Genomic DNA, 20,054 nt, shown 5'->3' on the forward strand with positions numbered 1-20,054 from the left:
CATGAGCTACTGGCTCTTCAGGCAGAGGGACGTGACAGGTAAAATATCCTATGGGCAGAACATAAATCAATTAGCATGAAATGAATACCTATTATGAATTAAGCACAATGTTAACCCTATAAACATGAAGTTTATGTGATTCATGCACATAAGGATTTTTAGTGTCATGGGAAAGACTGGTATGAACAAATAGTCAATAGAGGCAGTGAGCTCAAGAATAAATACCTTGGGGGGCGCCTGGGGGGCGCAGTCGGTTAAGCGTCCGACTTCAGCCAGGTCAAGATCTCGCGGTCCGTGAGTTCGAGCCCCACGTCAGGCTCTGGGCTGATGGCTCGGAGCCTGGAGCCTGTTTCCGATTCTGTGTCTCCCTCTCTCTCTGCCCCTCCCCCGTTTATGCTCTGTCTCTCTCTGTCCCAAAAATAAATAAAAAACGTTGAAAAAAAAAAGAATAAATACCTTGGTATTACACAGTAAGAAGAACATAATATCTCTTACAGGTAAGTAGTGTATTTCCAGAGAAGTAAGTTGACTTCTGGGCTGGACTTTGAATATATCCTTATTGATTTTTAGGTGTAAAGACTGGGAATAGGCCATTGAATGGATGAGAAACATCATGTACAAAGATTCAAAACCTATGTGGAATGGCATGGTAGGTTTAGACAACTATAAATATTGTTAACTCCCCAATTTTAGAGTATTAGGATAAGAAGAGAAATGGAAGGAATTAAGGCTAAAACAAGAATCAGAAACTTGAAATGTCTTTGTTCAAGCTCTGGTGACTGGAAATCAAGGACGATACTTAAGCAAAAGAGCATTATTTGCCTATGGGTTTTGTTGTAGTTGTTTTTTATTACAAAAAGTTAATTTTTTCTATTTTCTATTTTCTATTTCTATTTTCTTTTTTAAAAACAGTTTTATTGAATTTTTCACATAAATAGAAAAAGTTATATGTCCATTTTTTTAAAAAACAGTTTTATTGAGGTTTTCACATAAATAGAAAAAAACAACCTTAAAATTCATATGGAGACACAAAAGACCTCAGATAGCAAAGCAACCTTGATCAAGAAGAACAAAGCTAGATGCACTACACTTTCTGACTTCAAATGGTATTATAAAGTTACAGTAATCAAAACAATATGGTACTGGTATAAAAGCAGATAAATAAACCAATGGAACAGAAAAGAGAATTCAGAAGTAAACCTATACATTTACAGTCAACTGATCCTCAAGGAGGAATACACACAATGCAGAATGGATAGTGTTTTTTTTTAAATTTTTTTAACGTTTATTCATTTTTGAGACAGAGAGAGACAGAGCATGAACGGGGGAAGGGCAGAGAGAGAGGGAGACACAGAATTGGAAACAGGCTCCAGGCTCTGAGCCATCAGCCCAGAGCCCAACGCGGGGCTCGAACTCACAGACCGTGATATCGTGACCTGAGTCAAAGTCAGATGCTTAACCGACTGAGCCACCCAGGCGCCCCAAGGATAGTCTTTTCAGTAAATGGTGTTAGGTAAACTAGATATCCATATGCAAAAAGTTGAAATTGTACTGGTCTCACACACACAAAATTCATTTCAAAATGGATTAAAGGATTAAGCGTAACCTGAAACCATAAAACTCCTGAAACAACAACAACAACAACAGCAGCAGCAGCAGCAGCAACAACAACAAAACAACAACAACAATAAAAAAAAAACAGAGAAAATCTTAACACTGGTCTTGGCAATAATTTCTTGATATAATACCAAAAGCACAGGCAACAAAAGCAAAAATAGACACGTTGGATTACATCAAAGTAAAAAGCTGCTTCAGAGAAAGAAAACAGCAAATGAAAACGCAACTTATGGAATGAGAACAAATATTTGTAAACTATAAGGGGTTAATCTCCAAATATAAAGAACTCATACAATTCAATACCAAAAATACAAATGATCTCATTAAAAATGGGCAAAGTACTTAAATAAACACTTTCAAAATAAGTTCAAATGGCTACCATACATGAAAAAGTGTTCAACATTTCTTTTTTACTTATTTATTTTTTTAGTTTTCTTTATTTTTGAGAGGAGAGAGAGAGACAGAGTGCTTGTGGGGGAGGGACAGAGAGAGGGGGAGACACAGAATCAGAAGCAGGCTCCAGGCTCTGGGCTGTCAGCACAGAGCCTGATGCGGGCCGGAACTCATGAACCGTGAGATCATGACCTGAGCTGAAACCGGAGGCTCAACCGACTGAGCCATCCAGGCACCCCTCAGCATTTCTAATCATCCGGGAAATGCAAATCAAAGCCGCAATGAGATAGCACTTCACATGTGTAAGGATGACTGTTATTAAAAGGACAAAGAGAAATAGTGATGGTCAGGAAGTATGGAAGAGGGAATTCTTGTACACTGCTGGTGGGAATACAAATTAGTAGAGCTATTTCAGAAAACAGTGTGGAGATTCCTCAAAAAATGAAATATAGAGGGTCACCTGGGTGGCTCAGTTGGTTAAGCATCTGGCTCTTGATTTCGGCTCAGGTCTAGATCTTATGGTTCTTGGGATCGGCTCCTGCCTTGGGCTCTGTGCTGACAGTGCAAAACCTGCTTGGGATTCTCCATCTCTCTCTGCCCCTCCCCCGCTTATGCACGTACACTCTCTCAAAATAAATTTAAAAAGTGAAAAAATAAAAAATAGAACTACTCTATGATCTGGTAACCCCACTTCTGGGCACATATCCAAAAGGAACTGAAAACAAGATGATAAAGAGATATTTTCACTCCCATATTCATCAAAGCATTACTCATAATAGCCAAGATATAGAAATAACCTAAATTTCCCTTGCCAGAAGAGTAGATAAAGAAAATATAGTATAGTATTAGATTACATATACAGGGGAATGTTATTCTGTCCTAAGAAGAAAAGGAATATCACATCTATGTGATAACATGGATGGAGCTAGAGGGCATTAATACTAAGTCAGAGAAAGACAAACACTGTATGATTTCTCTTATATGTAGAGTCTTTATTTTTATTTTTTTTTAAGTTTATTACAAGGGAGGGGCAGAGAGAGAGGGTGAGAGAGAGAATCCTAAGAAGACTATGCACTGTCAGCACAGAGCCTGATGTGGGGCTCAATCTCATGAACCATATGATCGTGACCCGAGCCGAAATCAAGAGTTGGACGCGCAACTGACAGAGCCACCCAAATGCCCCTGTAGAATCTTTAAAAAACCAATCTCATAGAAAGGGAAAACAGATTGATGTGCCTAGAGACTGGGAGAGAGGGAAATGGGGTGACGTTGGCCAAAGGGTACAAAATTTCAGTTGGGCAAGATTACATTCTACATGTACAGGAAGTAACAATAGTTAAGAATACTGTGTTTTATACTTGATTTGTACTTGAAATCTGCCAAAAAGATCTTAAGTTAAATATTATCACACACATACACACACACGTGCGTGAACACACACACACACACACACACACACACACCATACACAGTACACAAACACATGCACAAAACTTTGAGCATGTTAATTAAGTTGATTGCAGAGATCCTTTCATAATTTATATGTAAGTCATATGGTTTTTTGGTGTTCAGATTTTTTGTTTTTGTTTTGTTCTTTTATTTTCATTGAGCTACGAAGTATAACTGCAGCTTTTTGACAAACTTACCCCTGGTTTTATAAAAAACTATCCTTGGTTTCTTTCTATAGGAAAAACACAGCCTTCCCAAGTAAAAGCAGAAATACAGCACTGGTTAAAAACAAAGAGTTTGGAATCTGGCTAATGGGGATTTTTGTCACACACAGGCTAATTCACTTACTCAATCTTAAAAAAGGGGAAGAGGTATCTTAGTCCATTTGAGCTGCTAAAAATATCTACCATACAGTGAATGGCTTATAAACAACAAGTATTATTTTTTTTTCTCACAGTTTTGGAGGTTGGGGATTCCAAGATCAAGATGCCAGCAGATACGGTGTGTGAGAGCCTACTTCCTGGTTTATAGATGGCCATCTTTTCACTGTGCTCTTTCTGCGTGATGGAAGAGGTAAGGGAGCTCTCTGAGGTATCTTGTAAGAGCATTCCTCCAGTGCCATCATGACTTAACCACTCAAAAGGCTCCCCACCCCCAAACACCATCATTTTGGGGATTAGGTTTCAACATATGTATTTGGAGGACTGGGGGACACAAACATTCAGTCTCATCACTCAGGTCTCACCTTCTCAGGAAAAACTTCCTAACCTCTGTAAATAATTACTCTCTGCCTCACAGTCAGGGCTGGCTTCATGGGCATGTGACCAATGCAGTTGTACAAGGCCTCACATTTAGAAGGATCCTGTACTTGGGATTTAGTGTTCTGCACTTGCCAACTTGAAATTCCTAGTAATTTTACTTTTGAATTTGTATTTTATAAGTGAAATCCAATGGGTCAATGGAGCACGTACCCAGGCTTGGAACTTTAGCTCACACAGAATATCATGTCACAGCAATGCTGTGGGATGGTTTCTTGACCACCTGCCTCCCTGCCCCCTGTTCCCTAGGCCTACTGAGCCTCCTTCTCTCTCCTGCCCATGACTGCTTTCATTCTCTTCCCTGTCAGGTGCATGGGCATGGACACAGCATGTCAGAGTTGGTCACACTGCCCTATGACATCTTGGAGTAGGACATGACACCTTACTCTAGGCTGGCAGCACAATGCGCTGTCTGGTAGGTGATTGACCAGAGTTTGTGTCTCATCAGGGAAAAGTCTTTTGCCTACCCCCAGTCCAATTACCATGTATGTCCTGTCTGGGAGGTTTAAAGATCTGTAGTACATGCTCATCTATTGTTGGTCTCTGCAGTGGCAAGCCTGCAGGAAAGGGATAAAGCAGATCCTACTCCTGAATACCCCACCCCTGGCCAGGGCACAGTGTGTCAGTTCACGAGCTCGTGGATGGAGACCCAGGCACCCGCAGGATTTCTTTCATGTGGCAGTGCCTATGAGCACCTCTGAGAGTCTGTACTCACCCTCAAAGATCCTTGTGTCCAGGAGCACTCTCTCAGTCAGATCTATTCCTGAGCAATTCTCTCTTTCTCCTTCCAACCTTCCTGAAGCTGACATGTATTTGTCCCATCGGATGAGCTTGAGACACCCTCCAGAGATGAGCCATGAGATAATAATTGAGTAATTTCAGGACACGGAGTCAAATGAGATACAAATAATTAGCAGGTAACATGTATCAAGCTAATATTAATTATAAATTAAGGTTCCATTGAAGTAGAGTCTACATCTGTTTTGTCAAACACCAAATATTAATTGCATTCCTGTCAGAATGGCCGGTATAGGTTGGGTATTTAATAAATATAGGTATTGAATGGATGAATGAATGAATGATGAAATGAATGAACATAGGTTTGTATAAGGATTAAATGAGAAAACCAGCATAGTGTCCGGTACATAGGGCTCAAATCGGTGGTTGTGGACATCGTAGCAATGATAGTAATAAAAATGGTAATGATGGTGGTGATGATGACGATGGTACTCTTCCACCTGATACAATATATTTTCTGTAAAATTACATTTCTTAATATACAAATTAATCATTTTTTAAGATATGACTTGTGATTTCTTTCTCTCGTGCTCTGTGGCTTTGCCCCATATATTCTTCTGACTGAAATATTATTCATCGTTCCCTCTTATCCTGTAGCTTATTCGTAACTTTTATTTCCTCAATTTATATTTTAAAAATTAGCTAAATATTATACACTCCGGGAGATCTGTCTGGACATATCTGGCTAGGTCATATGTGCCTGTCTATCTTTTAACTCTTTCACCCTTTTTTAAAAATGTTTGTTTTTGAAAGAAAGAGAGCATGCACACATGTGTGAGTGGAGGAGGGGCCAAGGGAGAGGGGGACAGAGGGTCTGAAGGGGGCTCTGTGCTGACAGCAGAGATCCTGTTGCAGGACTCAAACTCAAGAATTTTAACATCATGACCTGAGCCTAAGTTGGACACTTAACCAACTGAGCCACCCAGGCACCCCTCTCACACTTGTAGTACATATCAGTCTTGCAATTCGTGTCTGTGTGATTTTTGCATAGTGTTAATTATCTCTCACTGTTGCTATATGTTCTGTGTGTATAGGGCCTACTTTTTTTTTTATACAATAATCATTTATTTCTCATAGCTGTGGAAGCTGGGAAGTCCAAGACCAAAGTGCAGGCAGATTTGGGATATGATGAGGACCAGCTTCCTTTATGCTGTTTAGGTCTCTTTTATAAGGGCACTAATCTCTTCATGTGTGCTCCACCTTCATTATGTGATCACCTCCAAAGGGCCCCATCCCCTAATACCATCACAGTGGCAGTGAGGATTTCAATTTATTAATTTTGGAATATAGGGTCTTCATTTTTGCTTAATGTGATAGCCCAACACATAGCTCAGATCCTGGCACGTAGTTCCCATGTAACACACATTTACTGCATGAATTTTTTGTTGAAGATGTTAAAAAAAAAGTACAGGAAATGAAGATGGTGGGGGATTAATAGAAGCATTATTCTAAGTAGTAGAAACATTTCCTGTGTCTTTATTCCCAAATGATTCTCTTTACTGCTTCTCTTTCAACCCCTTTTTGAATTCTTGTGATGCCTATTCAAGTTTGTGCGTGTATTTACTTGTTTCTTCTTCATGTTGTTCCTTTCTCCCAAAGAGCGCCCCTGGTAGCTCTGACAAATCAAGGGAGGATATTCATTCTTTGAGCTTGCAGAGCTCTGCTATATAGCCTCAGGTAAAATTGTTCAAAGAGCCCAAAAGGAAAGTAAAAAGAGACAACAGAACACCTAACATGATGCCATCTTTCCCCTTGGGTTTACCTTTTCTGCATTTCTGGTTGCCTCTAAGTTGATTGAGCAAGAATTCACTCTCAAACACTTGAAAAGACTTAGCCAAATCTCTATATACGTGGAAGATATTCTAGATCAGACACATTCATGTTTGTAGGTGTTGAAGCTTTACAATATGAATGGAGCCTTCTTTAAGATTAAAAATACAAATTTATGAATTTAAATCTATATGAAATACCATATTTAGTTAGAATGAGTAAAGAAATCACAACAGAATATAATTTTAAAAATTACAAATATCACATGATGCAAAAGAATAGCATATTTTTAAAATTAATTCCTTGAAACAGTACCTTAAGACTTTCTGTCTCCTAAATTATTTGGCAGCATAATCTTATGATAGCTTTAGATTATTTTCTCTTGTAGAGTGAATAGAAAGTTAACTTCGGGCTCTTTATTTATTTATTTTTTTTAACGTTTATTTATTTTTGAGACAGAGAGAGACAGAGCATGAACAGGGGAGGGTCAGAGAGAGAGGGAGACACAGAATCTGAAACAGGCTCCAGGCTCTGAGCTGTCAGCACAGAGCCCGACTCGGGGCTCGAACTCACGGACCGCAAGATCATGACCCGAGCCGAAGTCGGCCGCTTAACCGACTGAGCCACCCAGGCGCCCCAACTTCAGGCTCTTTAAAAGGAAGTTTGATTTTTTTAATTTATTGTTCTTGAATTGCCAAATATACTCTTGATGGAATAAAAATTGTAATTTGATTAGGCTTCAATGAGAACCAAATCTTTTTCTTCTTAAGTTACATGTGTGTGGGTTGGAAAAAAATTCTATTGACAAGCTTTAAATTTTAAATATATATTTTTTCTTTCTTCTATCAGATAATTCTGGTGCCGGGGGCCAAATCACATATTTGTACATGATACTACACTCATCAGTGTGGTGCTGTGGTCCGTGGGAGATAGGTAAATCTTTGGAAGTCCCTACATTGTGACACCTAGCAATAACTATGATACACAAAGCAACTGAACCATGTGAATATATTCTGCTAAATCCACAAAGTCCCAGCAGACTCTCCAGTCAGCTAGACCCCAAAATGTCCACAGGGTACGTCACTCCTAACCCATGGGAGAAGAAAGGCAAAGAGTGATTGGAGAAGGAAAGAAATAATGGTCTTGACTAATTGAGGTTAAAATGTCTTTGGCAATTTTATAAAAACACAACCATGTGACTCCAGTGTTGGTCTCTCTATAGATAATGGGTACCTGTAGATGAGAAGCCCTGAAATATGTTTCACTCCCTGTTTGGTAAACATATCTTTGCTTCCTACACAAATTTCTCTCAACAAATGTCATTTAGTTATGCTGGCCTTTCTCCAAATCACTGAGATAATACTTTTTCAGGGACACAGTAGAGGTGCAATATGGTTGTCATGTTGCCCTTCAAAGGAGAGTTATTGAATAAAGGTGCTGACTTAAAACCTAAATAGTACTAGATTCTAGATTATGCTAGAGGGAAAATGAAAGAATAACTGTCTTCATGCCTCTCACTGCAAACGTTTGTTGACTCTATACAATGCAGCAGACACTGCATTGAGAGCTTACGTGTAGTTGTTCATTGGCTGTTTATAATGTCCCTGTGAGGATATCTGTAGTGAGTTCCACTGTATAGGCAAGAATGCTGAAATAGACAAATTCAGTAAAGTACCCCAAGGACAAGCTGATGAAACTGACATTTTCATTAAGGAAGTCTGATTCCAGCATTGGCACTCTTAGCCACCTATTCTACTGCTTCATGTTACCCCCCGCCCCGCCCCTCCCCCCATTCCTAAGTACATTGAAAAGCAATGTACTCATCTCTCCCTATGATGTAGAGAAAATAACCTAAGGTGTGGAATGAAAGCAAGTGTAATGTACATCTCCTTTAAATATTATTAGTTGAATGAGCCAGTTACTTTATTGTTGAATTTTTTGCCTCTCATCTGTAAATGAATATTTTTATGCCCCTTTTTTGGAGAAGAATTAAACTATTGTATGAGACAACTTTTAGCTCATTGGACAAGTTCTTTGCCTGAACTTCAGATTGTTTACACGGTAGCTGTTTGGCCTTAAGCAACTCCATTCCTCTTACCTGCACAATGGGATTGCATCATTCATTTCTATTGGTGAGAGGATACAACAAAAAACAAAGGTGAAAGGGATCCATCAGTCCTAATTTGCATAATGCAAAATGTGTGCTACTAAAACCATAATTATTTACATATTTTAAATTGATAGCAATTATGGATATCAAGTTTATAAGCATAAGATGTCTAAAAAATTAAGACTTGAACCTGTGTCCATCTTTGAGGAGGATGAGGAGAAAGGAGGTTTGGGTTTGTCCAGTCAATTAAAACTAAATTCCTGATGGCACAAGTTGTTTCTGATTTTGACATTCTGTTCCCATAGCTGGGGACAACAGAACTTAGGTTAGCCACTGGGTCATTTTTTTTTTTTTTTAGTTTTTTTTTTTAATTTTTTTTCAACGTTTTTTATTTATTTTTGGGACAGAGAGAGACAGAGCATGAACGGGGGAGGGGCAGAGAGAGAGGGAGACACAGAATCAGAAACAGGCTCCAGGCTCCGAGCCATCAGCCCAGAGCCTGACGCGGGGCTCGAACTCTCGGACCGCGAGATCGTGACCTGGCTGAAGTCAGATGCTTAACCGACTGCGCCACCCAGGCGCCCCTTTTTTTTAGTTTTTTAAATGATTTTTAAAATTTAGAGAGAGAAAGAGAGAGACAGAGGACAAGCTGGGGAGGGGCAGAGAGAGAGGAAGACACAGAATCTGAAGCATGCTCCCAGGCCCTGAGCTGTCAGCACAGAGCCCAATGCACGGATCAAACTCATGAACCACGAGATCATGACCTGGGCCTAAGTCAGATACTCAACCAACTGAGCCACCGAGGCACCCCTAGGTAAATTATCCCTAGGTAGTTTTTTTTTTTCTCACAAAGAAAGAATCTTCCTGGAGTTCAGAAATAAAATTTTAAAGAGCAGACAATAAAAGAAATAAAACACACTTGTTTATGTACTTAATGTAACTGCGTTTCAGATATCTTCTCTAGATTTTGTTTCTTTTTTTATAATGAGGATGACATTTTCTTTGGTGTTGCTTTAAAAATGTAGGCTGTAAACACTGAGAAAGAAAAGAGGCAATTGTTACGTAGTAAACTCAAGTACATTATATTAATCAATTTTACATATCTTACTCAACCTCATTCATTCAATCCGTGTGTCTTCCCTGGACCACAATTTACTATGAGAGTCATGTCTCTACCTCCACTTTAGTTTGGACCAAGCCCAAGTGAAACTATGAAAAAGGCATATATAAAGATAGATGTGGTTTACTGCATGGGGACAGGAAGCAAAATGACCTCTCAAATGTTCCCAACTGAGGACATGACATTTTCAGAAGAGTCAAAAAAAATTGTGAAGTCACCTTTTCCATATTCCACCCATTTAATGTTGATATATTCATGGCTGCTTACAAGAAAAAGTCAGGGTAAAGTTGCACTAGGAAACAGTAATTCACTTCGGGTGATTATCAGAAAGGACTAATGGCGAAGTTTCCAAAATGCCAGTGTACACAAGATATTGTTGTGGTAAGACTAATGAGCCGGGGTGAGGGGAGAAGTCCCCTTCACATAGTGACAGTTGCCAAGCGCTCTGACATTTTACCATGTGGCCACGGTCTCATAAATTCCTTCATACGCTGTGCTCCGCTGTAAGATCAGAAAGGCAAATGAGAACAAGAGCAGAAGTTCATTCTTCTTATGAATGCAAGTTTTTTCCAGTCTAGTTTCTGGATCTTTAATTGCTACTGCCAATAACGCTTGGCCTTCTTACTGATCTGTAGTCTGTCAAGTTCCCCAGTGAGGGTTTTCCGCTCTGTGAAAGTTTTCAAAACCATAGAGGCTCTCTCCCTATGGCTAGCCCTCTTTGTCAGGTTTAATATGGCTTCTGGGTTTCTCCCTACTGTCCTCAAGTTTTTAACTTGATTTTTTTCCCCTAAAGCTGGTATATCTATCCTTTGATCATTCACTCATTCATCATCTTTTCCTGCCCTCCAGGCCTAGCACCAGACCAGTATACTGTCTATTAGCCCTTCCTTCCTGTGGTCACCTAGACACATACACATGTGCCTTGTGAAAATGTCACTAATATTTCAGAATTACATGAAATTATCACAGTTCTTATCCCCAGACTGTGATTTCTAACTGACCTCTCAAATAACAGATGGACATTTATTTGCCTCAATTTCTTATATTTTTTCCTGTGCTTTTGTCTGTCCACGTATTTCTCTTTTCTACTTTGGTATTCTAATAACTTTTTTAAAATTTTTTTTAACATTTATTTATTTTTGAGACAGAGAGAGAGCATGAACAGGGGAGGGTCAGAGAAAGAGGGAGACACAGAATCTGAAACAGGCTCCAGGCTCTGAGCTGTCAGCACAGAGCCCGACGTGGGGCTCAAACCCACGGACCGCGAGATCATGACCTGAGCTGAAGTCGGACACTTAACCGACTGAGCCACCCAGGCGCCCCTCTAATAACTCTTAAAATGAATGTGTCTCGTGCAAGCTTGTAGCATTAGCACAGAACAAGTTGCTTCCATATTCAAGTGGCCAGTTTGCATAACTGTTGAGCACTCCAGTCTGGGTTACATTTCACTTACCACTCATCCCACCTGCGTGACTCTCATGTCCCTCCCTTTGGATCATATTTCTGCAGATCCTGTGTTCAACTTTTAGGATCTTCCAGCTGGTAGGCAAATCAGCAACTGGATTATTACAACCTGATATCCAAGTCCCTTTCTCCTCCAATTCTAGGGATGGGATCCCTGCCACTTCTCTCCCTTCCTCTTTCTGGTATCACCCTCTGCTCTTAGGGTCATTTCTTACCCTTCTGAGGTTTACACTCCCCATAGCAGTTCATCCATAGTGTAAGAAGTCGCTTGTACCCCTGGAACCATATATTATCTATGAAATCTCATTGGATGATTTGGTAACTTCTTGACCCCATTCTATACGTCTCATTCCACCCTGTGTACAGCATTTAGACTCTGTAAAAGTGGCTTCAGTTCAGATATGGGCATGTTTGTCATTACAGAAAAATCTATTTTGATGCACACGATAATTTCTGGAATAGGGAAGTGCATAACTCTCAGGACCTGTTCTCAGGATCCTCCACCCGCTATTTGTGGGTCCCTCTCTGCCCAGCCCTGCATAGATTACCACTAAGTATGTCTGCATCTGCAGGTTGTGCTTTGTTCTGTGGCTCAGTGCCAGAACTGGAACAAGAGTAATAATAATTGGCATTGTTTTTGAATACTACTCATGTCAGGCACTGGACCAATGCTTTACAAACATCATGCCTTTTTATTCATCATATATATGAAAATTGAGGCTCAGAGATTAATTTACTCAGGATGGCAAGGTGATTAAGTGACAGCGAGCTTTCAAAACCAAATCTTTCTAATTCTCAAGGTCCTTGCTCTTAATGTTAGTATCAAAGCTGTGCTAGAAATGCTTGCCCTACTGCAGTGGGATCTTTAAGTAGAGACCCACTTACTTGAACCAAAGCCTAAAGGGCATTGGGGGAAGAAAATCACTGCTGAATTCCCATCACCTAAAGCAGTGCCTGGAACGTTGCAAATTCTCCATACATGTTTATTGAGCAAATGAAATCTATGGTAGTCTACTCTTCAAATACAATTAGAATCAAATGTAGGAAATCCCAAATCTGCCAATTTTCTGTTAATCCCTTAACAATGAAGTGTGCTCTCTGGACCAGTGGTATGGCTTTTCTGAAGAAAAGTTTGTTAAAAATGCAGACTCTCAGGCCTGACCCCAGAGGCAGGGAATAAGCATCCGTGTTTTAACAAGATCCTCTGGGTGTTGTGTCTGCAAATTAAACTGGGACAGGACTGGCCTAATTTTAGTCAGAGTTCAATGAGGCAGAATGGCTTTGGATGTCCCCTTACCTACATAAGAGACTTCTGTTTTTTTCACTCTGCTGTTTGAGCATCCTCCCTAGGATAAAGATATTGCTCTCCAGGACAAGTGCCCACTTACAGCCTTTTATAAATAAAGGTACAGTTGGAAAAGATGGAGACTTGTCTTCCTGTTTTATTGAAAATTAGAGTTCTGTACTTTGTGAGGTTTAGCTTAAGAACTAATCTGCAGTCTTCTGCCCCGGTAGTATTGGAGAGATAGAACATGACTATTGTAAATGTGCATCAACAGGTGATTTCTCTGCCCCACTAGTAACACAATGACATCCAAATGAGTGATTATGGTGAGTTTGGAAAGGAAAGAATTGGTATAAAGAAACTTAGGAAGCTTTTTTTTTAAAATAATTTGGAAACTTATAAAATCTCTTAAGCTATATGAGTCCTTTTTAAAAAAAATCATGAAAAATAGGAAGCCATGTAACCAATACTGCAATGTAATATTCTATCCATTTGACCCCTTTCCTTTGAATCCCTATTTATATTACCTGAGGAACTTAGAGAACAGTGGTAAAAGGTGTGTGCTTATGGAAAGGCACACATGTGCCTTATGTGTGCTTTGTATTTATTTTCTAATTATGTAACTCATGAACTCAAAAGAAATGATTACTTAAGCTATGTTGAGTCTCCATACTTTTAAGAAAAAGTAAGTTAATTAAGAGTCATCAATGGAACACACAAAGCTGGTATGATCCAGAGCTGAAACAAACGTAGGAAAATTTTCCTATAATAGTGCTCAATTGATTGTATCTGTTTTCTGATCCTTAAAATAATATTGCTAGACCTAAAATAGTATATGTAGTTCTGGTTGTAATGCTTAAAAATATAAACAAATTAGAATGTTTTCAGTGATGAGGAGTCAAGATGGTAGAGGGAAAATTGGGAATGACGGAAGAAACTGAGAGTATTTCAGATGGAGGAGACATATTCCAAGGAGAAACGACTGCCTGGCATAACTATGGAATGAGTGATTAGAAGTCCTGAGTGGCTTCATGCCATAGAAGGGCAGTCTGCGGTTGGAAAAAATTTGTCTCTGGTGGTTAGAACTACCTGAGAAAGTCTCTTGCTACAGAAAATTTCTGTGATGCTGAGGGAAGGGCCGGTCAGGAATTGAATCTCATTTATCCTTGTATCTAGGGCTTGCTATTGAGTGGATGATCAGGAAGTGTATAAAATAAAACTCATTATATTTTGCCTCAACTTGCCCTTGTGTCTGACTCAGTATCAGTTCATCCCACAAATCTCAGAGATGACGAGAGATGGGCTTGTCCCTAAATATTGCTAAAGGACTCAGGTTTTTTAGCATTTCACCTTGCTTTTTCTCCAGATGTGCAGCGTTTTTCAAGTTCAGTAATTATATTACATTGTCATGATTTTCACCATATCCGCATAAAGTCTCTACTTATTTTCCTTTAAACTGACTCCCTTTTAGTGTAAATAAATGTATCTTTAAAGGAAACTTTGCATTACTGCACAGGAGAAATTAACAAGTGTTAATAGAGTGCTAAAGACATGTTAACATGGTATGCAAACTTCTTTATTAATGTAACTAGAAAGAATGGAAAAATAAATAACTTTCTCAGCAATTCAATGACATTTGGTTGGAGTATCTGCCATTTAAAACAATTGTGAGTATTACTCACACTTTCAGTGATATGGTCAATGTCTTGGGTCTTATGTTTTTGATACCCATTGAGCTAAAATCTTTGGATTTGAGATCTAGTGCAGAAAACATTTTGCTCTGATTTGTTTTCTGTAGGGTTTCCCTTTCTTCAAACTTCAGTGGTATTCTTCTCTGCTAGTGTTGGACATCCATTTGTTCCATGCTCTAATGTAACACAGGCATACTTCAGAGATAACATAGATTTGATTCCAGACCACTGCAGTTAAGCAAGCATGGTGATAAGGCAAGTAATGGATTTTGGGGTTTCCCAGTACATATAAAATTTATGTTTACACTATACTGTGCAATAAAGTTAAGTGTGCAATAGTTTTATATCTAGAAAAATATGTACATATCTTTGCTTAAAAAACAGTCCTTTGCAAAGAGTTGATAAGATGGCATAAGTGGAGCAGAAGAAGAAGCAAGTTCACCTCCTGCAGCTTGGACCTTGACCAGCTGCTGGGCAGATCCTATGAACAGTTGATGCAGCTGCACACTGCCTTTCAGCAACAGAGGCTGAATTGGGGTTTGCAGAGGAAGCAGCTCTCACTGCTGAAGCACCTGCACAAGGCCAATAAGGAGGCCTCCCTAATGGAGAAGCCCATTAGTGGTTAAGGCATGCCTTCAGGACATGATCATTTTGCCTGTGATGCGGGGCAACATGGCGGGTGTTTACAGTGGCAAGACCTTCAGTCAGGTGGAAATGAAGCCTGAGATAATTGGCTACTACCTGGGTGAGTTCTCCCTCACCTCTAAGCTTGTGAAGCATGGCAAGCCTAGCGTTGGGGCCACCCACTCGTCCTGCTTCATCCTTCTGAAGTAGCCTGTTTGGCTAATAAAAGCACAGACTTCTCTGGAAAAAAAAGAAATCCTTCATTGATAATTTAAAAAGTACTAGTCATCATTGGGCTTTCATCATGTCATAATCTTGTTGATGGAGACTCTTGCCTCGACGTTGATGGCTGCTGAGTGATCAGGCTGGTGGTTGCTGGAGTTTGGGGTGGCTGTGGCAACTTCTTAAAAAAGACAACAGTAGAATTTGCTGCATCGGTTGACTCTTCTTTTCATGAATGATTTCTCTGTAACATGCTAAGCTGTTTGATGGCATTTTACCCACAGTAGATCTTGTTTCGAAATTGGAGTCAGTCCTCTCAAAGCCTGCTAAGTTTTTTTTTTTTTTAATTTTTTTTTCAACGTTTTTTATTTATTTTTGGGACAGAGAGAGACAGAGCATGAACGGGGGAGGGGCAGAGAGAGAGGGAGACAGAATCGGAAACAGGCTCCAGGCTCCGAGCCATCAGCCCAGAGCCTGACGCGGGGCTCGAACTCACGGACCGCGAGATCGTGACCTGGCTGAAGTCGGACGCTTAACCGACTGCGCCACCCAGGCGCCCCTCAAAGCCTGCTAAGTTTACAGAATATTCTAAATCCTTTGTTGTCATTTTAACGATCTTCACAGCATCTTCACCAGGAGCAGATTCCATCTCAAGAAACCAGTTTTTTGCTCATCCATAAGAAGCAACTCCTCAGCCATTAAAGTTTTATCATGAGATTGCAGCAATCCGGTCCCATGTCCAGGCACCACTTCTGGTTTACTATTTCCACCACATCAGCGGTCAGAACACATACAACATTTATCAGTTAAGTTTGCCATTGTAAAGGGCCTGGGTTTTGGTGCCCTAAAACAGTTATAATAGTGACATCGAAGACCACTGACCAGAGATCAGCATAACAAATATAATAATAATGAAAAACTTTGAAATACTATGAGAATTACCAAAATGTGACAAAGAGACACAAAGTGAGCAAATCCTGTTGAAAAAGTGATGCTGATAGACTGGTTAGATGCAGGGTTGCCACAAACCTTTAATTTGTAAACAAACAAACAAACAAACAAACAAAAAACAATATCTGCAAAGTGTGATGAAGCAAAATGCAATAAAAAGGAGGTATGCTGGGGGCACCTCGGTAGCTTGGTTGGTTAAGCATCTGACTCTGGATCTCAGCTCAGGTCATGATCTCACAGTTCGTGACCTCAGGTCCCACACTGGGGTCTGCACTTACAGCATAAAGCCTGCCTGGAATTCTGTCTGTCCTCTCACTCTCCCTCTCTCTGTCCTTCCCCCCCTCCCCAACATGCATGTATGTATGTGTTCTCTCTCTCTCTCAAAATAAATAAACTTAAAAGAAAAAGAGGTATGCTTGTATGTGACTTGAACTAATGATTCTTTTTTTTTCCTAGAGCAATTCTATTATGAAACCCTCTGAACTATTAATTTTTCCATGTGGCAGCTTTTATTTCCTGGGATCTCCAACATTTCATTGCTCTTGAGCCATAATACTGATGACAAAATCCTAAGATTCTATTTTTAATCCTTATCTGCTTCCTCTTGATAAACTCTCACTAGTTACCAGTAACAAAAAAAAAAAAATTGGTTAGAATGGTATTAAAGATGAATCTGTTTTAATACATCCAGGAACAGATACATAATTGAAAATGTAAATTCCTTTTCCACATGAGCCTTGTTTTTGGAGTCATGTGCTGTGTATGAGAAAAAGGCAAAATGATCAGTGGCAGGATCTAGCATGCATGGGGGATCGATGCTTTGTGCTGAACATTCTGGTGATAAATGCTAAATCTGACATGTGTCTGTGATTTTGCCCCATTACAGTTGGCATTCTGAAACTTCCAGAAGCTGTGCAATATTCCATAAAGAACATAGGCCTTTGACTCTGACAAATCTGAGTATGAGTCTGAATTCCCTACTAGTTAAGTGTGAGGCTCTGGGCTAGTTGTTGAATCATTCCAAGCTTTATATGCTTTCTCAGAACGTTAAAATAAAAATGTCTTCATGCATGGTCATGAGAAATCTTACCACGTGCCTTTGAAGTGAACCTGGGTTAATATTTGTAGGGAGTTACAGAGTGGGTCTAATTCCTGGTATATCTCACAGTGATACACAAAAATCTAAAGGATCTTGGAAGGATGTTGTCAAATATTAAATCCCTCACTCTAAGAAGAGGAAAACAAGGAACTCAGAAATTCACCTACTTGAAATGTAAGGTTGCTTTTCATCAATTCAGAAGGTGAAAATACACTAGACTTATCATCAGGGATGATTTAGGAATACCGTTATCTAAATGACCAGTGTAACTTTATTTGTGGAAATCTTATCCTCCAAAGAGAGAACCATATTAGTTTTCTCCTTTTTAATTATGGAAGTTTTCATTCCTTGACATTATTTAACAATATCTAATTCTTAAGAAAACAATATGTAACAAAGAAGATTAAAATGGAATGTGACTTATATTCAGCCTTTTAAAATGTCTGTGCATGCATGAGCTCATAACACACACTCAGACACACACACACACACACACACACACACACACACACACAACTTGCAAAAATGCTTCTTGATATTCTATGATGGCTAAGAAAAATGAATATGTTTGGGAATTACTGTTCAGTAGTTTAGAAAATGGAATTTAAGATTGGTTTAAACAATGTGATAAAGACCTTTCAGCCTTTTTCCCTCTTGTTTTATATAGTTTCATTTTTTTAATAATCATTTTTTTGGTCCAACAGTATACCCCAGGTAGATATCTACATGTTTGACATAATGAAACAATGTCATTACTCTGTTATAAAAAATTCCCAGTGTAATAATAAACCAAATACCTTCTCACCTACTACAAACATCTGTGTCAAAGGAAGGAGAATTGCATAGACTGGAGCTATTTCCTACTCCTCAAACCTCCATATCTGGATGTCTTTTTTCATAGTGTAAGCTATAAATTGAATGGCATAATTTGATGATGGACATAGAACTGTATATTAGTTTTTATTTTGACAAAATCATTAAACATCACATAGGTTGAAAAATGAATCACGAGGCCCTAAGCCTGCCTTAGAAGATTGCACTTCATAAACTGAATTGCTCACATGGGCAACATTTTGGTGGAAGTTATAGATTTTCTAGCATATCTCTGATAGATAGGACTAATATAACTTCAATAAAAACTCTGGATATGTCAATATAAAATTTTCCCTACCATTGAAAGATGTAAGATACTCCAACTAATAAATCGGACGACAACCTATTCCTTAAGGTATACTAACATACATATTGGGTTACAACAAGCAACAAAATCATCGAGGTAATAAACCACAGCCACAGAGGGGCCATTGGAGAAGGTTTCTTTCCAGTGCAAGAGCCCAGCATGATGTCTGTAGGTATGAATTCACCCCCCTCCCCAGAATGTTAATTTTCAATAATTGACTCAGTTATATGTGCAGTGATTTAGAACTACATATAAATGATACCTGAAAGCTATATGTACACTTATATTTTTGACACTTCACATAAATTATATCCCATAAACTAGTGGTGATGTGCAAATTCATTAGGGACCTTCAACTGTGAAACATACCAGTAATGCATCTTGAGTTTAATGTAACAGTTAGCCCATGATATATGAGCTTCATACCTAAATATCTGGTTAGGTAGCAGTAATGGTTTTGGGTCATGTGTGGGGTTTTAGCAGATTATGTCTGAGATCCTAGGTAAACTAAAAAGCACAACTATCATAACGGTCTAATTTATGCATTTTTCCAAAATTTTGTGATTGCTTGAGGCTGTATATTATTTAGCTTTACAGGCCTTGATATCATTACTTGAAAATTAAAGGTGATAATGAATATCTCCTAAGAAGGCTAAGGGGGTTAAATTTTGAAGCAAGAAGTACAATTTTTGGTAACAAAGAGATGTTCGTTCCCTTGTCTCACCCATGCAGGTCACTTTTCATCTTTATGGTAGATGCTACTTTGGATACTATACTTTATTTGTGATCCATTGTTTTCTATTTCATTTTTTATGGGACATTAGTCACCCCCTTCTCTCTTTGTATTTGTCAAGGTTCTCTAGAGAAACAGAACCAAGAAGGTGTGTATATACGTGTGTGTGTGTGTGTGTGTGTGTGTGTGTGTGTGTATTTATGTTAAGGAACTGGCTCACACAATTATAGAGATTGGTAAATCAGGAATCTGCAATTCAAGTCCAAAGGTCATCTGCTGGCAGAATTCCCTCTTGCTTGTGGGGGGTCAGTTTTTATTTAATTAAAGCTTTCAACTGATTAGATGAGGCCCATCACATTATGGAGAGCAATTTGCTTTATTCAAAGTTCATCAATTTAAATGTTAGTTACATCACAGAACACCTCACAGTAACATTCAGAATGTTTTACCACAGATTCAGTACCACCTTCCAGCTGAATTGACACATAAATGTAACTATCCCACCTGTCTTTCAGAAACATATTGTCATGTGTCCTCCTCAAACAGTGTTCTTCTTTGCCCAGAATCCTACTCCTTGGCAAATGAGAGTCAGCCTTACTAGATTTTGGTAACTGATGGCAGCAGGTTTTAAAATACACATTCTGGAAAAAAAAATAAATTTGTATAAAATACATTTAATAACAAGGAGGTAGGTTTTATTTTTAATCTTTGTAGGTTCTCGTCCAGCACT

The 20,054-nt window shown here is 39.0% G+C and overlaps 1 long non-coding RNA gene and 1 pseudogene across 1 annotated transcript in view; both read left to right on the top strand.

Annotated features, from left to right (window-relative positions):
* The first annotated feature begins 3,915 nt into the window (after positions 1-3,915).
* Positions 3,916-20,054, top strand: part of LOC131499526 (uncharacterized) — a 104,273-nt gene continuing 88,134 nt past the window's right edge. The window contains exon 1 of the long non-coding RNA XR_009255926.1: positions 3,916-4,032. This is a non-coding gene — a long non-coding RNA (uncharacterized LOC131499526). The remainder of the gene's footprint in view (positions 4,033-20,054) is intronic.
* On the top strand, positions 14,922-15,349 carry LOC131499525 (small ribosomal subunit protein uS19-like; annotated as a pseudogene).

The sequence above is a fragment of the Neofelis nebulosa genome, chromosome 17 (assembly GCF_028018385.1).
Source record: "Neofelis nebulosa isolate mNeoNeb1 chromosome 17, mNeoNeb1.pri, whole genome shotgun sequence".
In the NCBI taxonomy this organism is placed as follows: Eukaryota; Metazoa; Chordata; class Mammalia; order Carnivora; family Felidae; genus Neofelis; species Neofelis nebulosa.